Here is a 6,803-nt window from a genome sequence, read left to right as displayed (position 1 = left end):
GAGAGATGAAAATTAAAACCATAATGAGATACCACTTCACACTGGTCGGAATGGCCATCATAAATAAATAAACAAACAGCAGGTGCTGGTGAGGCTGTGGAGAAAAGGGAACACTAGTCCACTGTTGGTGGGAATGCATACTGGTGCAGCCATTGTGGAAAGCAGCGTGGAATTTCCTCAAAAAACTAAAAATGGAACTGCCTTTTGACCCAGTGATTACACTGCTTGGATTTATACCCTAAGGATCCCAAAGCACCAATTCAAAAGACCCTACGCACCCCAGTGTTCATAGCAGCATTACTTATAATAGCCAACTGCTGGAAACAGCCAAGTGCCCATCAGTAAATGATTGGATCAAAAAATGTGGTACATTTACACAATGGAATGCTACACAACAGAAAGAAAGAAGGAACTCCTACCCATCATGATAACGTGGATGGAACTGGAGAGCATTATGCTAAATGAAATAAGTCATTTGGTGATAGAAAAATACCATATGATCTCACTTATAAGTGGAATCTAATCAACTAACAAACAAGCGAGCAAAATAGAACCAAAGACATGGAAGTAAAAAACAAACTGACAGTAACCAGAGGGGAGGGGGAAGGGGATAACAGGGAAAGAAGGTGAGGGTTCATCAAGAAACATGTATAAAGGACCCATGGACAAAGACAACCTGGGGGAAGGATCGAATGTGGGAGGTGGGGGTGGGTAGAGTGGGAGAAATAATGGGGGACAAATGGGGACAGCTGTAATTGAACAACAATTAAAAAAAAAGAAATAAACTTCAAATTATTGGAAATTTTAACAGAACATCAGAGTGCTTTTGGTAGAAATGTGAATGATAGCTCCTTCACCGACTCATTCTTTTCTCGCCTATACTGTCACCGTATCTCTCATTTTCAATGTTTTCACTTATGCATCTAGTCATTCACATTTTACCTACACTTAGTACAATAACTTTCCTAGGTCATTGTGTAATCACCCAGACAAATGTATTCTTTATTACATTTCCTTTGATTGTTCTTTAATTTACAAAATTGGTAATACAAAGATCAACCTTTTGAACATAGTTTAATGACTGTCGCTTGTTTTATTTACACACAAATTACACATAGCCTTATCTTTGTTAGTTTGACCACTAACAGCTGAGACTGTTAAGTAGATATCTTTTTATTTTATTAAATTCTCATTTGAGGATATGTTTATTGATTTTTTAGAGAGAAAGAGAGAGAAACATCTGTGTGAGGGAGAAATATTGATCAGTTACCTCCCATATGTACCCCAACTGGAGATCAAACCTGCAACCCAGGTATGTGCTCTGACCAGGGATCAATCTACATCCTTTTGGTGGATGAGGTAACACTCCAACCAACTGAGCCACTAAAGGCTATACATCCTTTTTGAACATGGGCAGTTGCAAAGTCCCAGCCAGTATCTCATAGAAGACAAATGAGTTAGAGGGACTGAGGGAAGGAGGTGAGGAAAAGACAGAACGGGGTGAGGGGGAGAGTATCTCTACTCCACAGCTCACTATTTTACCCAATCCAAAAAGTTTCATCCAAATTTTGCTGGAGAACATACAGGAAGACTAAATAACAGTATGTTGAAAACTTTCGGGGGAAAAAAAATCAGCATATGTTGTCATTTTGATGTTTCTGATGGAACAGAAGTATGGATGCACATACAATCAGCACGGGCTACAAAAATGTCAATGTATAATTGTGGCGTTTTTGCAAACGCACATCTTCCTCTGACAGCCTCTACTTCCTATTTAATTGTGAGCTGGGAGTTTTACGCAAAGTAGTAAGTAGAAAATTTAAATACCAGCACAATTTTCTCATAATCATAAAGCATAATAATCTCTTATGAATTTTGGATTGGCTGGGTTCCCAAACATTTAGCAAACATCTTAATTATGCTGTTCTTAGAAGGTCTTTCTATGTTACTTTTGATTAGATGACATATTTCTCAGAATGCAAACCTCACTGTGCACTAATCAATTGCCCTGCTCAATTAATGGTACTCGGATGACTCCTTTTTAATGCCCTTTGACACTATTAAGCTATGAGAAAAAGGGATGTAGCCAACCCTTTTGAAATTTCCCACACTACTTAGGAAAATCAGAGCAGCTGACAAAGTTTCATCAGATAGTCACTGAGATAACAAGCTCTGCTAGTGGCATACTTACGATGTCACTTTTTATTCATTGACTTCCCACCCCTAGGAACTGATATAATGTTTCCACACTGCAGCATTTTCCAGGCGGCCCAGTCCTGAGTGCCAGGAAGTGCTGTCACCCTGGAGAAGCTCTGAATCTCAGCACAGCTACCAACACCCACAAAATCACCTTTCCCACCTGGAAAGACAGAGCAGAATCCAGGAGAGAATGAAAATGGAGAGTACAGGAAGATCTAACTTTTCCTTAGATTAGAAAATATTCATAAAGTTACATATTTAAGGGTATCAATAGCAAAAATACTCTTGTCAACCTCCTATCAATAAAGTGCTGTTTTTCTCTAAATGCAAATATTTCCCCTGACTGGTGTGGCTCACTTGATTAGAGCGTAGTTCCATGAAACAAAAGGTCCCTGATTCCATTCCCAGTCAAGATACCTGCCTAGGTTGTGGGTTCCATCCCTGATTGGGGCACCTGCGAGAGGCAACCAGTAGATGTTTCTCTCTTGCACTGTTGTTTCCCTCTTTCCCTTTCTCCCTTCTTCTGTCTCTAACATCCATAAGCGTGTCCTGGGGTGAGGAAAATAAATAAATAAATGAATACATAAATAAGTACATAAAAAATAAATGCATGCAAATATATCTGAGAAAATAGAATTATGATGATAGCTCATTTATTTACCAAACAGAATAGGAATCACCCAGGCAGGGCTGTGGAGGGGTGAGAGAAACAGGAAAGCTGGCTTTTCAGAATATTGGAAACCCAGAGACAGAAGTCCTTTGGATAAGCCTGGCAGTTTTCTCTGCTTTCTCCCACAGGAACATATGGTTATGCTCATATTTTATTTCCCCTCAATCTTATTGGAATATGATTGATATAAAACATTGTGTAAATTTAAGAGGTACAACATAATTTGATGCATGTACATATTATAAAGTCATTATCACACTAAGTTTAGTTAACATCCATCACCTCACGTACTTAGAATTTTTTTCTTGTGACAACAACTCTTAAGATCCTCTCTTAGCACCTTTTAAATATACAATATTGTTAACTACCATTACCATGCTATACATTATATCCCCAGAACTTACTTATCTTATAAATGGAATCTTGACTTTTGACCTCCTTCACCTACTCCATCATCAATCTGTTCTCTGTCACTATGAGTTTTTGCTTTTTTTAGATTCCACATGTAAGTGAGATCATGCAGTATTTGTCTTTATATGTCTGACTTATTTCAGTTAGTATGATGCCCTCAGCGTTAATCCATATTGTCACAAATGGCAGGATTTTCTTCATTTATGGCTGCGTAATATTCCATTGTGTATGTGTGTGTGTATATGTGTATATATACTTATGTGTATGTATGTATATATACCTTTGTGTATATGTGTGTATATATACACACACCACCACATTTTCTTTGTCCAGTCATCGGTTGATGGACACCTAGATTGTTTCCGTGTCTTGGCTATTATAAATAATGCTTCAATGAACATGGGGTAGTAATGCCTTTTTGAGTTAGCGTTTTCTTTTTCTTTGAATAAATACCCAGAAGTGGAATTGCTGGCTCACATGATAATTTTATTTTTAATTTCTTGAGGAACCACCATACTGTTTTTCATAGTGGCTATACCAACTTACATTCTCACCAGCAATGCACATTGGTTCCCTTTTCTCCATAGCCTCTCCAACACCAATTTCTTGTCCATTTGATGATAGCCATTCTAATAGATGTAAAGTGATAACTCATTGTGGTTTTTGATTTGCATTCCCCTGATGGTTAGTGACATTGAGCATGTTTTCATGTACCTGTTGTCCATTTGAATATCTTCTTTGGAAAAATGTCTATTCAGATCCTTTGCCCATGTTTTAATTGGATTATTTGTGTGGTTTTTGTTGTTGCTGTTGAGTTGTATGACTTCTTATATATTCTGGATACTAACCCCTTATCAGATATGTGCTTTGAAAATATTTTCTTCCATTCTATAGGTTGCATTTTCATTTCCTTTGCTCTGAAGAAGATTGTAGTTTTATGTAGTCCCACTTGTTTATTTTGATTTTTTCCTTGTGTTTTAGGTGACATATCTAAATGTTATTGCCAAGACAAATGTCAAAGAGCTTTTCCTTATGTTTTCTTCCAAGAGTTTATGATTTCCGGGTTTACATTTAAGTCTTTAATTCATTTTTAGTTAATTTTTGTGAATGGATATCGTGTGTGTGTGTGTGCGTGTGTGAATATATATTATTCCAAGCCCCATTTATTGAAGAGACTGTGTTTTCCTCAGTGAGTAACTGAAAATTCATTTGGAACCACAAAACCCCTGAATAGCTAAAGCAAACATGAGAAAGAACAAAGCTGGAGATATCATGCTTCCTGATTTCAAATTATATTACAAAGCTATAGTAATCCAAACAGTACAGTACTGGCATAAAAGCAGACACATAGACCATGAAACAGAATCGAGATCCCAGAAATAAACACATGAATATTTGGTCAACTAATATTTGACAAGGGATCCAAGAATACTCACTTGATTAAAAAAATTTCTCCAATAACATCTTAAATCATAATTTTATTTCTTTCAGAATGAAGATATGACCCCAAAATATAACAAAGCGTAAGCAGAATAACTACTGTCCTTTCTAAGATCCGGAGAGATGCTTTCCTATATGGCCTGGGCTATCTGTGGCTTCATCTGGGTAATTATGCACATTGTATATATTCATATTTATATATGAATGGTTAATTAAATTAAGCTAAAGTAAAGTGCATATACACCCAATCACATTTTTTTCCCACCAGTCAGTAACCCATCTGACATGCTGCATTTTTCATGTAGCTTTATAAATATAAACAGGTCATCTTATATATATATATAATATACTCTTTAGCCTGCATTTAAGTAAGTAATATATTGATGAAACAGATACTATGTTTGTTTTCCTCAACTTCTAAAAAGCAATTTAAATTAGAAAGTATACATACTTTAGTTGTTCATATGGAGAATAATACAATAATTAATAAATAATAATACAAAAATATAAAAATAAACTATTTTTCATACTCACAAATGTAAAACTACTTTTGCCCTGATGGATGATTATTTCCAAACAGCATTTCAGAAGATGATAGATGGTTATAAGAGAATCTCTGGTCTTTTATCTCTAGCTTTGATACAGAACATTATTGTTGAATATTGTTGACATGCATGATTAAATGGTAAAATAAGACTTTTTCTTTTTTTGATGTTCTTACTGTTACTGTTACAAAATCTCATATTTTAAAATAATTTTGTTTATTTATTTTTAGAGAGAGGGGAAAGGAGGGCAAAAGAGACAAAGAGAAACATTGATGTAAGATCACCCCCAACTGGGGACATGGCCCATAACCCAGGCATGTGCCCTGCCTGGGAACTGAACCGGTCACCTTTTGGTTTGCAGAACAACCACCAACTCACTGAGCCACACTGGTCAGGGCAGAAAATCTCATTTTTGACTGGACTCAGACCTAGAAGTTGAAGCTCTCAGAGAGGACAGCTTATGTCTCTTGGCAATCTATTCTTGGCCTCCTTCCTTCTCTTAACCAAAAATTTAGCATATTCTGCAGCCTCTTCCTTATTTTTCTTAGTACGTTGTTTCTTCAGGGCAATATCCTGACATTTGTGTTGCAGGACACATGGAGTAACAAGACGCTGAATCTTGGGTGCTTTGGTCCTAAATTTACCTTCTTTGTTTAGGGGCTTTCTCACAACATATTGATGGACATCATCTCTAGAGAGATTGGTTGAAAAGTTGAAGCACAGCAGTATCAGTGAGACCAGGAATATTTTTCTCCCCTTTTTCTATTTTTTTTTACAATGACCAAGTTGAGAACATTGAGATTGGCATCCACAGTGCAACTCTTACAGATTTGCACTTTCTCTTTCTAGTCCTTCTTGGTCTATAACAGGAATGCCCCTTACTAAGCAGCAGGCAAACATGGTCGTGGGTGAAGACACCCTGCTTTATGGGGAAACCTTGTTTGTCATTCCTACCACATATTTGAACCATATAACCCTTCCATTCTTTGCCCGGAGGATCAGCAGCAACGTCTGTGGCCATATGCTTTTCATAAAAGGTATGAAGTTTGCATTTACCACCCACTTCAATGAGTTTCTGGCAGCCAGGGGCTAGGAAAGAGATGCTCGCCTTCATCCTGAAGCAGCTGCCCCCTTCTGAGATGCCACAAGAAAGAGCTAAAATAAGACTTTCTAATGTACAAATAAAGACAATTCATTGAAGTGTACATTAATAAAAAGCATAATTATATGACTTAATAGTCAACAAATTTTTATATAAAACAGATGTTTTGAAACTACATATAAAGTTTAGTCTATATTTTTGAAATCATCTTAATTTTATATTCAGACTGGTATGTCTAAATCAGAATATTACAGATATAACAAAATAATGAGTCCCTATGAATTTTCAAGATTCCAGAGAAAAATGAAGCAATAGATTTTTACAACTCTCTTAATCCTTAAAACTAAATACAACAAGAAGTGTTTCTTTCTGTTATTAATGAAATCAGTGAGGTCACTGAAAACATCAGAATCTGAGTCAAACCATTTAATAATTT

At 36.3% G+C, this 6,803-nt stretch overlaps 1 pseudogene; it reads right to left on the bottom strand.

Annotated features, from left to right (window-relative positions):
- Positions 1-5,671: 5,671 nt before the first annotated feature.
- Positions 5,672-6,379, bottom strand: LOC129084006 (40S ribosomal protein S6-like; annotated as a pseudogene).
- Between the last annotated feature and the right edge of the window lie 424 nt (positions 6,380-6,803).

The sequence above is a fragment of the Pteronotus mesoamericanus genome, unplaced genomic scaffold, assembly GCF_021234165.1.
Source record: "Pteronotus mesoamericanus isolate MK-2021 breed Mesoamerican mustached bat unplaced genomic scaffold, CSHL_Meso_final scaffold_174, whole genome shotgun sequence".
Taxonomy (NCBI): Eukaryota; Metazoa; Chordata; class Mammalia; order Chiroptera; family Mormoopidae; genus Pteronotus; species Pteronotus mesoamericanus.
The sequence above is the reverse complement of the archived record's forward strand: the minus strand, read 5'-3'. Positions and strand labels throughout refer to the sequence as shown.